Here is a 14,949-nt window from a genome sequence, read left to right as displayed (position 1 = left end):
GTGCATTTGTCTTTTTAAACCACACATAACATGAAGTAGGAAAAGAAGACAGTCACCTCATGAGATGAGCAGAGCCACCACAAAGAATGTCGCTATTGTATTCTATTTAGCAAGCTCTTCTGTTTTGTTAATTAGAAGTTTGTCCCTTTGGGGATCCTGTAGAAAGTGTAGCGGGGTGGACTCAGAAGGGAAAGGCAGGGAAAGGAGAAAGGGGAAAATGGAGTTGTTTCTAGTGGTGTGCAGAATTCAAACTGGCCCAGTTCAACCAGTTTGAGCTTGAACTGGACCGGCCACCAAAAAGAGTGGACTGGTCCAAGTTCTAACTGAACTGGGTCTGGTTCGGACTTAACTGTTTTCGCTCGGTTAAAGTCCAGGAGTCCCTTTTACAAGCAAAGCACTAACCGAACTGCTGTTGGTTCTAATGAACCAGTTCATGGACTGGGCAGTTTGGTTTGAACTTGTTTCGAATTAAAACCGAACCGCCACTGCCATTTCCTTGCACACTCTTAGTTGTTTCTGAATAAAGCTTAGTTAAACAAACTTAAGATTGTTTTGTGTTTACGAGGGAAGCAGCAATAACGCATTTGGTGATGAGATTTTGAGCCAGCTATGCCTGTGAGCCTACAAAGCTTGTAAAGGTTGCTGCATCTTCCTTTCATTGCATTTTTGGGCCTATATTCCTAAACTGCTGCATCCTGCTATTGCCGCTGTGGATTGTTTCTCCAGCTTCCTTACCTGCAAAACCCCTTAAAATAAATTTTCCTTACCAAACATGGACTCTGTTGTTCACCAGATGCCCAAATCATGGCTCAAATCCTACCACCAAGTTTGACCTTCCTTGAAAACAATGGAGGCCCTATTTCTGCAATTACCTCCTCACTATACAGAGCCCTGATTTTACTCCAGCAAAGCAGAAGGCTATATTGTTTCACTGCCAAGGCCCCTGAAGGCCAAAGAATATATACTTATTTGCCCTTTCTACAGCATGAAGGAAATGTTCTTATTGGCTTTAAGCAGGGTTTGGATAAATTCACGGAGGAGAGGACTATCAACGGCTGCTAATCTGAGGGCTATAGGCCACCTCCAGCCTCAGAGGCAGGGTGCCTCTGAATACTAGTTGCAGGAGAGCAACAGCAGGAGAGAGGTCATGCCCTGAGCTCCTGCCTGTGGGCTTCCCAGTGGCACCTGGTGAGCCCCTGTGTGAAACAGGATGCTGGACCAGATGGGCCTTGGACCTGATCTAGCAGGGCTGATCTTATGTTCTTATTAGGGGTGTGCAATTCGGATTTTCGGTGTTTCGATTCAGATCCGAACCGAAACACCCCTGTTCTGTTTTGTATCCGAATATGGCCCATCCAAATCACCCGATTCAATTCAGATCCGAATTAATCCGAATCCGAATCGATTCGGATTAAAAAACGGGTCCCAGGAGCAAAATAGTGGGGTGGGGTGGTAGTGCCCAATGGGTGGAGGCTACCACCCAAATTTCAGGGGGATTGGGCAAAGGGCTACCACCCCACCCCACTCTTTTGGCCCAGATCCCAAGTTATGCCCCCGATCTGCCCCAAAGACACTAAAACTTCAGAAATTCACCAAAAACCAGCCCTTTGCCCAATCCCTCTGCAATTGGGGTGGTAACCTCCACCCATTATGCACTACCACCCCACCCCACTATTTTGCCCCTGGGACCCAAAATTCGAGCAGACGTCACATCAGACCTTTTTGCATTGAAGTCAATGGGAGGCAAAAAGGCGGGAAATTCAAATAGACATCATTGCTCAAAATGGAGGGGGATCTATTGGCCACAAAATGGAGCGCCGAAACATCCGAATATTTCGGATCCCGAACAGGGGTGATTCGTTTCGGATCCGAAATTATTCGGGGCTCTTCATGGGTGATTCGGTTCAGATCCGAATCACCCGAAATTCACTGTTTCGGGTACAGATCGTTTTGTACCCGAAACGTTTCGCACATCCCTAGTTCTTATGTCCTTACCAACTTGAAAGGCAATGCCAGCCCTTATGAAGATGCTCTTCAAGTCTTAGATGTTCATTTCAAGCTTACGTGATTGCTGAACGTTACAAATTCTATTCTAGATCCCAACTGTCTGGAGAATCTATCGATCAGTATGTCGCAGCATTGCATACATTAAGTGTAACTTGTGAGTTTTTCAGCTTTACAGATGAAATGATCAAGGATCACATTGTTATGAAAACAAACTGCTCAAAGCTGCATGAAAAATTGCTATTGGAGCAGAAACTTAACTTAACTAGGCTGTCTTCAGACATCATGCCAGACCAGAGGCAACCATATCAGAGGTTTGAGTTTGTGGTTGTCTAAAGGCGGGAACCCTCACTTCTATGCCAAAAGCAACAAAAGATTTCTGGACACAAACCTGAATTTGAACCTTTGTTTCAGGGTGGATTTGATTTAAATCAAACTGATTTAAATCATGATTTAAATCATGATTTAAATCACTAGCAGGGTGGATAAAAATAAAATAAAAATCCAATTTAAATCAAAAAAATCCAATTTAAATAAAAAAATCTGATTTTTTAAATTTAAATTGGATTTTTTGGATTTAAATCGGATTTTTTTGATTTTTATCCACCCTGCTAGTGATTCAAATCGTGATTTAAATCGTGATTTAAATCAGTTTGATTTAAATCAAATCCACCCTGCTTTGTTTCCTCTTCAGTTGCACCACTGAAACCTTTGGTCAGACAGCGGGAGTATGTTGTTCGGATTCTGCCAGGGTTTGTAACCGGAGTTGAGGTTAGGAAGCTCCTCCCTCTCACTGTCTCTGATTGGCTGCCATAGCTGTCTTTCATTAAAAGGAGGAAGCCCATGCGTCCAGGTCCTCCCCGCTTTCAGTATCCCTGATTACAAATCTGGATCATCTGGGAGCATGGCAGCGGAAATGGAGGAAACTACGGGTCTGCTGGACCAGCAGTTTGCTGTTATGTGCAAAGGTGGCCACAAATTGGCTAGGAGGATGGAAAGTGCTCTTCATTGTGCCAAATAGCTCTCTTTGGTACCCCAAAACAAACTTCTTGAAATCCAGGCTGTTCAGTCTAAATCCTTCCAATCCTAATCTTCTCGTATTGAAGAAGAATGGGGCTTGCATTTTTTAAAATATATATTCGTATATCTCATATATACTACATGTAATCAGTTTATCACATTATTTTAACCATATTATCATATGCTTTGAATAAAATTTTAACCATATTATCATATGCTTTGAATAAAAAATCCATATGAACTTTGGTTCAAGTCTGTTTCATATATTCACAAGCTGACAGTTTTAAGATAATTTTGCTAGCTTTTTTGGTGTGTGTGCGTGTGTGAGTGCACGCAGAGAACAGGGACAATGGGCCAGCTTTGGGTCAGATAGCACTTAGCAATAGCAATAGCACTTACATTTATATACCGCTCTATAGCTGGAAGCTCTCTAAGCGGTTTACAATGATTTAGCATATTGCCCCCCAACATTCTGGGTACTCATTTTACCGACCTCGGAAGGATGGAAGGCTGAGTCAACCTTGAGCCCCTGGTCAGGATCGAACTTGTAACCTTCTGGTTACAGGGCGGCAGTTTTACCACTGCGCCACCAGATAGACAAATTTGGATGGGTATAGGTCATTTATGCAAATTGGGTGCTGTAACTAGCTGATTTTCTGATGGGAAAAACCATAAGAACACAGATGGCCAGGAGTTGGCTAAGAGTTGGACATTCGGTCATAGACAACTGACAGTGAGATCATTTCATCCAGATATATTTTCTGCAGATGCTGCCTAGTAGTCAGCAAATTCATACTTTTTGCATCCAAGGCAACAGTTTTAAATATATTCTATAATGACACATTGCTAATTAAGATGGGTGTTATCTTCTAATTAGACGTGGCCTATCAAAACCTAACAAGCACCCCAAACCATCCTCTTGGGAGAAAATGGCATTCCCCTATGACAAGGGATTATAAATGTTTGGGCCATGGGTTTGGTTTTGAGATTTTCTCTCCCCTTTTGAGTTTAGGGACTTTTCTCCCCTTCAGGGGATGCTTCCTCTCCCTTTCGGGAATTTTTCCTTTTGGGGACTTTTCTCTTTTCCTTTGGATGATTTTTGCTCTCCTTTTGAAATTTCTCCCTCTTTTCTCTGTTTTCCCTAGCTTTGGGCTTCAAGCTCTGGCTATAATTCTTTGATTTTTCTATCAAATAGCTTCATTTGGAGTGATCATGCCTTAGCAGAAAATGGCCCTCACTGCTAATCAAGTGCTTACTGAACGTAATCCTTACATAACTAATGGATGGCCACGCAAAAACAGGGTACCTGATCATCTTCTATATGCACGTAGCGAGTTAGTTGTCCCACCTCAATGAGCTGGTGCTGAGGACTGATCATTTGGTGGAGCCAACCTCCTTACAAGCAAAAGTTATTACAATTCCCCACAAAGGTAACCCGGGCATGGCATGAGCTTGACTAAAAGGGAAATCAGAGAAAGATTTTGGTGGCCAGGTATGGAGAAACACATTGAAATTGTAATCATGCACTGTATGGCTTGTGCTGTATGTGACAATTCACAGAAGACATTTATCACCCTGTTTACCCCCATAGAGTATCTCAGTGTCCCCTGGGAAAAATGTGCTCTGGACATAATGGGGCCTTTTGATAACCAACCTGCAAAATAAAGATTTGTTATAGTGATGGTGGATTACTATTCCAGGTGTCCAGAAATGTTATTTGTTGACAGCATTACCACAAACAAGGTTATCCAGTTCATGGTTGCAGTTTTTGCGAGAAAAGGTCTTCCTAAAGGACTAGTGTCTGACAATGGGACACAGCTTACCTCATTTGAAATGGAGCAATACTTACATAACACAAACTCTTTCCTAAACACAATTAAAAACACAAACTCTTTCCTTGAACCATCCTCAAAGGAAAGGCTTAGTGGGAAGAATGAAAGATTAATGAAAGAAAGTGCAACTGGCTGCTACTCAACAACAACCCTGGAAGGAAGCAATCTGTGAAACTATATTTGCTTCTTATTTATTTTATTTTATTTTATCTTACATATTTTTATACCGCCCAAAACTTACATCTCTTATTGAACTACTCCTCATTCTACTACAAGAAAATAACCTTTTGAACTACTAAGAGGATGCAAAGCTACCACCGAATTTGAAACTGATATGCTATCTTACCCTGAAGATGCAGAGATTCATGATTGGTAAGGGAGAAAGGAAAAAAAAAGATCTAAATTGTATGTAGATCAGAAATGGGGTGCAAAACAGTGACTTAAGCAGAGTATGGCTGCTTAAAAAGTGAGAAAGGGCCGTTCTCAATATTCTGGTCCAAAACAAATAATCAAAATCTGAGGAGATTCTGTCTAGGGATGTGCATGGACTGGGTCCAGGTGGGTTTGGCAGGGGGGTGGGGATTACCTTTAAAGGAGCGAGGAGGGTGCTCATCCCCCCTTCCACGTTTCCCCCACTGGTGCTGTCATGAAAACTGCTGGTGTGGGGCACGAGAGTACATCCTTGCCGCCCTGGCCAGCATCGGACAGGAAGTGGCTAGTGCATGTGTGTGACATGTTCACGCATGCCAGCGGTGGGTGGGATGAGCACCCTCCCTGCTCCTTAAAGGTAAACCCCCCACTGCCATAAAAGGACTGCCAAACTGATTTGTGCACATTCTTAATTCTGTCATGATGGAAAGAAATGGAACAGTTTGAGACTTTCAAGCATGAATGCTATGAGAAAAGAGGGAAGGGGATTTGATCTCAGCAGGGGAACTGGAAAAGAATTTATTCTTGCCTCCTAATTTAATTTTGCCTCCAGTTCTGACCTCACTGACGAGGCCTCATAGATAGGCAATTCTCTGTTAGGGGCGTGTACAAAACTGACTGGTTTGAGTCTAAACAGGACCAGAACTGGATCAGGTCATTTTGGTTTTGCCCCCCATCGAACCCTCCCCAGTTCAGTTTTGGGGTGGATGGCTTCGCAAGCCTTGTTATGTAAAAATATATATTTTTAGTACTCACCCTCTCTGAGGGGCTTCTCTGAGGCCGTGGGGGGGAGGGTCCATGGAGATTTCCCTCCCCTGCTGACCTCCATTTTAGCAAAAACCACTCAGTTTGGGCATTCTCCTACCTGTTCTGTGCCTTCCCCCTTTGTAGTGGCCGTTTTGGAGGCTGCCACACATGTGTAGTGGGCCTCTGCATGGCCTGGGCCATGACCCGGCCATGCAGGGGCCCATTGTGCATCTGTGGTGGCCTCCAAAATTGCTGCAGCGATGGGGGAAAGGCCCAGAATGCACCGAAGAATGCCCTAATGGTGTGGTTTTTGGCAAAATGGAGGCCGGCAGGGGAGGGGGGACCTCTGCATGTCCCCCCCATGACCTTGGAGAAGCCCCCCAGAGGAGGTAAGTACTTAAAAAAAAAATTACACATAAAAAGGCTTGCAAACCCATCCACCCCCAAACTGAACTGGGGAGGGTTCGATGGGTTTCGCTCTAGGGATGAGCCGAACCTGGGGTGGTTCGGCTCGACCCCAAACCTTCAAACTGAACCAGTTTGTTGTTGAACTGGTTTGACATCAAACCAGTTTGCACATCCCTATTCTCTGTACCAGAAAGCAAATCACTAACAGCTCCTATGCTAGAGACCCCAAGCACCACGAGAAGTGTGAAAGACAGGAGACCACCAAATTTTAAATTAATTCAGTTCTGTTTATTATAAAGGGAAGGGATTTGTTGTATTCCATCTTGCAAGCTTTTATGTTTTGTTAATTAGAGGCTGGACCCTGTGGGGATCTGAAGATAATGTAGCAGGTGGAGTCAGAAAGGAAAGGGAGGATAAAAATGGAGTTGTTTCTGAATAAAGCATACTTATAAAAACATAATATTATGTTGTGCTTACGAGGGAAGCAGCTATAAAGGAGCTGCTTGGAGGCTGTTTTGGACTGGACAGGGCAAACAAGCTGAAATTTAATCTAGATAAGACGGAAGCGCTCTGGGTTGGTAGAACTGATCATCCGAGTAATGAGGTAAATCTGGTCTTGGACGGGGACACACTCCCTCTGAAAGACAAAGTCAGCAGCTGGGGGGTGCTTCAGGACTCAACATTGTCCTTGGAGGTGCAAGTGTGGTGGTGTGCAGGAGCGCCTTTTACCAACTACGGCTGGTATGCCAGCTGCGACCCTACTTGGAGAAGTTGGACCTGACCTCAATCACTCATGCATTGGTAACATCCAGATTAGATTACTGCAATGCATTCTATGTGGGACTGCCCTTGAAGACTGTTCAGAAGCTTCAGATGGTTCAGAATGCTGCTGCAAGGATGCTCATGGGTGCAGATCATTTCATGAGTATCACACCCATCCTGCGGCAGCTTCACTGGTTACTGGTCCACTTCTGAGCTAGATTCAAGGTGCTGGTCTTGACCTTTAAAACTCTACATGGCTTGGGGCCAGGGTACCTGTTGGACCACATTCGCCCATATGAATCTGCCAGGGTCCTTCGCTCATTTTCTCAGGCCCTGCTCATGGCCCCACCATTAACAGAGGTCTGGTTGGCAGGGACTAGAGACCAGCCTTTTCAATTGTGGCCCCCTCAGCTTTGGAACACCCTCCCTGAAAAGCTTTACTATGCTCCCTCCCTCAGTGTTTTAAAAAAAACTTTTTAAGGAGGCTTTTTAATACTCAATTTTTTGTTATATCTGGTGGGTTCTTTAGCTTTTTACAACTTTCAGGTTTTAGCTTTTAAAAATGATTTTTAATTTGAATCTAATGATTGTGGTTTTTAACCTTTTAACTTGTTTGTTCAACTTGGTTAATTTTATTACTTTTATTGTGTCTTGAATCTATTTTATTGTTGTAAGCCACCCCCAAGCAGTAGTGTGCTGGAGGGGTGGGGTACAAACAAACAAACAAACAAACAAACAATAGCAATAGCAATAGCACTTACATTTATATACCGCTCTATAGCCAAAGCTCTCTAAGCGGTTTACAATGATTTAGCATATTGCCCCCAACATTCTGGGTACTCATTTTACCGACCTCGGAAGGATGGAAGGCTGAGTCAACCTTGAGCCCCTGGTCAGGATTGAACCTTCTGGTTACAGGGCGGCAGTTTTACCACTGCGCCACCAGGGGCTCCAAACAAATAAATAAATGCCACCAAGCAATACAGAGGCACATTTCCTTTTAATGTAGGCTCTTTTGAGAGATTAAAAATGTGGAGTTTGTCACCTGAAAATGGATCAGGCCATTTCAGTTCACAAACCTGCCTCCTCATTTTTTCTGAGGAGAATGCTAAATGAAAACATCATGGTTTAAGTCAACGTCTCTGAGTTGGGGGGAGTTTAGTACAGGATTCCCCCCCAATATGCAAATTGCAAAATGTCCACCATGTATTAATAAGATGTTATTCTGAATTTCAAGAAGTTGACAGATTTATGTAGGAAATTCAGCTAGCTTACTATGTCAGAAAGACTTTGAAGGCGGCTGCTAAATGAATGCCACAGAAAACTTAAAACCACCACCAGTGTACATCAGAGTAATCATGGGAGGGAACAAGGGGGGACTAGAAGATGGAAAGTACATCTAATTAGGAGTAAGTGCCATCGTAAAGGAATAGCTGTATTTAGGGGTGCTTGATGTGGATTCTGATAAAGTAAAGGATAGCCTCAACGTGGAGCTTAAATGGAAGACAGAGTCAGGAGTCAGACGACACTAGAGTAAAAGGACGGACTCATATACACATTTATTTCTTAATTACAATATTGCTATCCTACCTTTTAAATACAAATATCCAAAATGGCTAACAAAAACATACAAAAAATGCACTTTTTACAAAAGCTGTAAAATAGAAGAAATTGCCAATTTAGTAAATTCAGCACAAGATGTACATACAATACAATACAATACAATACAATACAATACAATACAATACATAGCAGCATCAGAATATATCCCATTCCAATCAATTTCGACTGTTCTGAGTGTGTGTGTGTGTGTGTGTGTGTGTGTGTGTGTGTGTGTGTGTGACATAACTAGTGGTAGAAGAAGAGGAAAACCATAAAGAAATGGAGAAAGGGTTGGGTCTTCAATATCTAAAATGTAGCCAAACTGAATGCTTAGAAATCATGAGGCAGAAACTCACGTCTTTTAGGGATGATACATAGGAACATTTCTAAGAGAGAAAAAAGGTCACCATAACCAAAGTTTTCCACCATGATTTCTGATCCTGTGAAAGGTCATGCATTCTGGAAACAGAATGCTGAAGGACCTTGGGTCTAATCTAGAAGATCTCAAGTGCCAGTTTTCAGAATGTATTCTTCTTACCACATTGGCAAATACAGATATGGAGGAGCCATGAACCACATGGGATGGGTTCATACATAATGTGGAACCTACTTGCAATCTTGGTTACTCAGTTATCCATGATCAAATGAACCCACTCTGTGGGTGGAAAACCTAGATTCTCTAGCCCATTCCAGGCGACCCTGTCCTCTTTGCAATCAGGATCAATGGCTGCGAAGCAGATGATGAAGGCTTGTCAGTTGAAGGGCAGAGCAAGGCATGCTGGGATAGCATCCCAGGCCTAACTGAGAGGTGTGAACAGGAAAGCGGCTGAACTCTGCTACTTCCAGCAATTTGAGACATGTGACTACTTGCAGCACCAACATCAGGTTCCAGCTACAACTTGGGGTGCTTGACCCGCAGGTTCCCTGCCATGTTTGAACCCATCCATGTCTTGACTCTTCCATTTCAGAGGGATACTTTAATGAATTGACACTGATTGGATGAAGTTATTTTGGCATTGGACTATATGTGCTTTCAGTTTGCTCTGCATTTCTCCTAATAAACCCCCTTACTACTCTTTTGCAGTCTTACCTTAGGTCTCCTCTTTGGTGAGAACTTGTGGGGTGTTAGAGAGATAATCCCCGTCCCCCCACCCCTTAAAATGGCCAATATCGTGATTCTAAAAGCTGGTGAAAGAAAAAACAACACACAGTTTCAGGGAAACATACATAATATAAATCTCCATATAGTTAAAAACCATGAAAGCCACTTACTCCATGTAGACATTTTTAACAGAGATTGATCATTATCTAGAAACTGCTGTATGTTCTCGTTTGCACAAGGACTGTATCAAACTATGTTTTTCCCTCCTTGCTGGGATTACCTGCTTGCCTGTCTGGTTTATGTCTTCCATACTTCTGCTGATGAAAAGAAGTGCATTTTGACAGCGAACAAACCATTAGTTGGCAGGGCCTTGCAGAAGCCCAGTTTCCCTTGAAAGCTGAGCCCAGGCAGTAACAAGCCAAGGGACCTAGACGCCTTTCCTGTTTAACCCTGCATGGCCTTTATCAGCAGAGGTAATATGGCACCAGCAGAAGGGAAAGTTGCAGGAGCAGCAGAGCTGCCGTGGCGAAACATCTGTCGATAGTATGGTCTGTGTCATAACAACTCCAGCTTTAATAAGATAATGAAAGTCATATTCACATAATTGTATAGTATATGGGCGCGGCATTGTAACATCAGTTGCCTAGATGTGATACAAATTGGATGCAGAAACGTCGCCTTTTTGGCAGCAGTTAGCTCAAAGATTAGTATTTTCATAAAAGTTATATATAAACATAGCTTCAGTTTCATCTGCTACTCTGGGTGCTGAAGGTTATTTTACCTTGCTATTTATTAAAAATAAATCCTTTAAAGTTTTAATTTGTCCACTCAGTAATTGGTACCTTGCAATAAAGGCATACAGAGGTTATGAAGAGTTGAGATTGGAGAAGGTTTGTTAAAACTGGGAAGTGTGAGACTCCAAGTACAATGGAAGGGCCTCCAGTTTCATTTTATAGAGCAAGCTTGCAGGGAAGAGCTATAAAATGTGACTCAATCAAGCTGAGAGCAAATTCAAAAGGGCTGATCTGTAGACTTCAAATAGTTCTAGTGCCTTTGAAAAATCTCAATCATTCCCATGGGTTGATTTGCAATGTGCTAATTTGTGGATTCTTGTAGACAATCTGTTGAAGTGAGGTAACTCAGGATGAACATCAGAGCATCTACTCAATCAGTGGACTGTGGATGCAGTCCATGCATTATGATTCAGTCTAACAAAGCACACATGCAGCAGCCAAGCCTTTATGTACATTCCTCTTTAAAAACGGGACTTCTGCTGAACAGCTGTTTAGTAGGGAAGGAAGGGATACACTGCATCTAGCTTGCTGTTGCACCTTCTAAACAACTGATGGGCCAGATCCCAGATTCCCCCTAGTAGTTGCTAAATTAGGCTGGAAAATCATGCACACAGCACCTGTTTGCATTTGTGCTCCCACATCAGGCTAGACCTGGGCACCCTAACACTTGCTTTAAGCATTTGCATGTATGGTGGATTGGGGCATACACATTCAGGAATGTGTATGTACATTTCGATTGACAAACAGAAATCTCTGTTTTCAGATTAGGTGTCAGGCAGTCTATACAGACTATTAAAATCCATTGATTTATGTGTATTCACAGTTTTATATTGCACATCAAAAACTCCACTTCCATATGCAAAACTCCATTAACTTGTCTGAGCTCAGGTTATCAGGTTAAATATCAGGAGAAGCTGCTCAATCAGTGCAAAATTTTTCTTAGCTTGAATGGACTCAGGTTGTATGCCAGACAAGAGGCTGCCAGAGAAGGCCATGAACATTTTGGCCTTTGCAGCCTTTTAGACAATGCTAGACAGGTACTTTAGCTAAGCAAAAATTATGTGGCTTGATATTGTACCAAATGGAAGGAGATCTATATCTCCTTCTGTTGTCTGTCGTTGTGCCAGATATGAAAGGAGATCATCTGAGCTGCATCTACATATGCAGGACACTAAAGTGGTTGAGTCCTGAGGCAGTGGAGTGGAGGGTACCATTGCAGACTGCAGGTGGGAGAATCCCATTTTCCAATGCTCCCCTACATTTTTTTTAAAAAGTAAATAGCCAAAAGCCCTGTTTGGACATAGCATGAAACCTTGGGTAGATGAAGTTGTGGTTAATCTGTGAAGCCAAGAATTATGCCATAGATCAGGGTTTCTTAACCTTGGGCCCCCAGATGTTGTTAGACTACAACTCCCATCATCCTCAGACAAGGTTAAGAAACCCTGCCATAGGTGATTGACTAACTGCGCTCTGCAGCACATGAGTGAAGATGCAACCATTGGCTACGATGTTAGGGTTAGAAGGGACATGCTCAACATGACCATGCCTCTCTGGCAGTATTTGCCAGCCCTGGACAGGACAAAGACATTTTAACCCTTTCTGCACACTGTTTACAGCACTGCCTTCTGCAGTTGGGGAGGAAGAGTCATGTGGCCCCACTCTTCCCACTTGTACTGGTTAAGGATAGACTGCACAAGTGTTCCCTCTACCTCTTCTCATATGCTCGCAGAATGAGTTTGCTACTGACAATGGCCATTTGTGGACAGCTCGTTGAAAGTGTTGACTCAATGTGCGGCAGCTGTGAAAAAGGCCATTTCCATGCTAGGGATCATTAGGAAGGGGACTGAAAATAAAACGGCTAATATTATAATACCCTTATACAAAGCGATGGTGTGGCCACACCTGGAGTACTGCATACAATTCTGGTCACCACTAGGGGTGTGCATTTCGGGTTTTCAGTGATTCGGCTCAGGACCTGAGCCGAATCACCCTTGTTCTGTTCTGTGCCCAAATTTTGCTGACCCGAATCACCCCCGATTCGTTTCGGATTCGGATTTAATCCGAATCCGAATAGATTCGGATCAGCAAAAAGGACCCTGGAGCCAAAAGAGTGGGGTGGGGTGGTAGTGCCTAATGGGTGTAGGCTGCCACCCCAATTTCAGGGGGGTGGGACAAAGGGCTGATTTTTTGTGAATTTCTGAACTTTTTGTGTCTTTGGGGCAGATGGGGGGGCAGAAAGTGGATCTGCCCCAAAAGAGTGGGGTGGGGTGTTAGTGCCTAATGAGTGTAGGCTGCCACCCCAATTTCAGGGGGGTGGGACAAAGGGCTGATTTGTTGTGAATTTCTGAGGGTTTTCTTGGGTGCAGAGTGCTAGATTCATTCATTCATTCATCAAGCAGCATAGTACTCTCAACTCTAAATGACCCTAACACTCTCACTTTCTCTCACTCTCTCCTTTATCACTATGACGAGTATGGGAATGAATCAATCTAGCACCCTGCTGCACCCAAGAAAACCCTCAGAAATTCACAAAAAATCAGCCCTTTGTCAGATCCCCCTGAAATTGGGGTGGCAGCCTACACCCATTAGGCACTACCACCCCACCCCACTCTTTTGGGGGCAGATCCACCTTCTGCCCCCCCCATCTGCCCAAAAGACACAAAAACTTCAGAAATTCACAAAAAATCAGCCCTCTGTCCCATCCCCCTGAAATTGGGGTGGCAGCCTACACCCATTAGGCACTACCACTCCACCCCACTCTTTAGGGGCAGATCCACTTTCTGCCACCCAATCTGCCCCAAAGACACAAAAACTTCAGAAATTCACAAAAAATCAGCCCTCTGTTCCACCCCCCTGAAATTGGGGTGGCAGCCTACACCCATTAGGCACCACCACCCCACCCCACTCTTTTGGGGCAGATCCACTTTCTGCCCCCCCATCTGCCCCAAAGACACAAAAACTTCAGAAATTCACAAAAAATCAGCCCTCTGTCCCCCCCCCCCCCGAAATTGGGGTGGCAGCCTACACCCATTAGGCACTACCACTCCACCCCACCCCACTTTGCTGCCCCATATCCCACTCCAAGTCCAGCAACAGTGCCCTGCCTTGAACCTCACCTCATCCAAACTTTTTTGGCCCACTACAGTAAACAGACAGGCACAGCCAGGAGGGAACACGCATAGCAACACCCTCAGAAATTCACAACAAATCAGCCCTTTGTCCCACCCCCCTGAAATTGGGGTGGCAGCCTACACCCATTAGGCACTAACACCCCACACTCTGCAAGTGGAGCAGCAAGGCTTGGCATGTTGTTGTTGCCCCCTCCTAGCCCACACAGCTTTGAAGAGTAATGGATGATGATGGCAGATAAGAAGAGAATGGCAGCACGCACGTGTCTCTGGACATTTCTTTTCCTGTCTGACTCTGTGGCATGAGATCGCCGCATCTATGTATGGGCAAGCACAATCTTCAAATAAAATGCTGTCAATCAACTCTCAAACATGACCCGATCTTCATTTGGAAACATAATACATCTCCCCACACACACGCACAGGCACAGTGAATTGCACCTGTCCTGTCCTTTACCGGGCCCCATGCGGCCACACCACACCACACCACACCACATCACACAACAACACCACACACCACGAAGAGGTCTCTGCAACAAAGCAAGCTAGAATTTGCAGGCTTTTTCGGATTGCATCCCAATGCATACCGCAGATACTGGGCAGAAAGACTGTGTGCAATCACATGATACAACATTACCACTAGTTTGGAGTCTAGATGCCTTTATTCCCCTGTGTGTGTGCACTGTGCGGGTGTGCTGCTCACTCACTCTGCAAGAGGGTTAGGGCTGAAAGGGCTGTATCGCCTCAGGTTGCAATGTGTGCTCTCTCTGTCTGCGTGAGACAGACATTTGTGTGAGGGCTGCACCAGCATCAAGCTCATCATTGGCGACACAGATTTTTGGGGGGAGGGGGGGTGCATGTGTGTGTGTGTGCCGCTTCAGGCACAGCAGTAGTACTACTCCCATTGTGGCCAGAAAAAGCAGGCGGCAGCAGAGCAGACCATCTCACTCAGCGGCGGCGGCGACAACCTAATAGCTCAGTAGACAAAGGCAAACCACATATTTGGATTTGAACAGAGGAGAGCATGAAGATTAAGAAAGAACATCACCTGACCAGCAAGCCAAAATCAGAAATAAGCACATCACATTGAGAAACGCAGCAGACAGACGTTTTTTAGATTT

Source organism: Hemicordylus capensis, chromosome 2 (assembly GCF_027244095.1).
Source record: "Hemicordylus capensis ecotype Gifberg chromosome 2, rHemCap1.1.pri, whole genome shotgun sequence".
Taxonomy (NCBI): Eukaryota; Metazoa; Chordata; class Lepidosauria; order Squamata; family Cordylidae; genus Hemicordylus; species Hemicordylus capensis.
Note: the sequence above shows the minus strand (reverse complement) of the source record.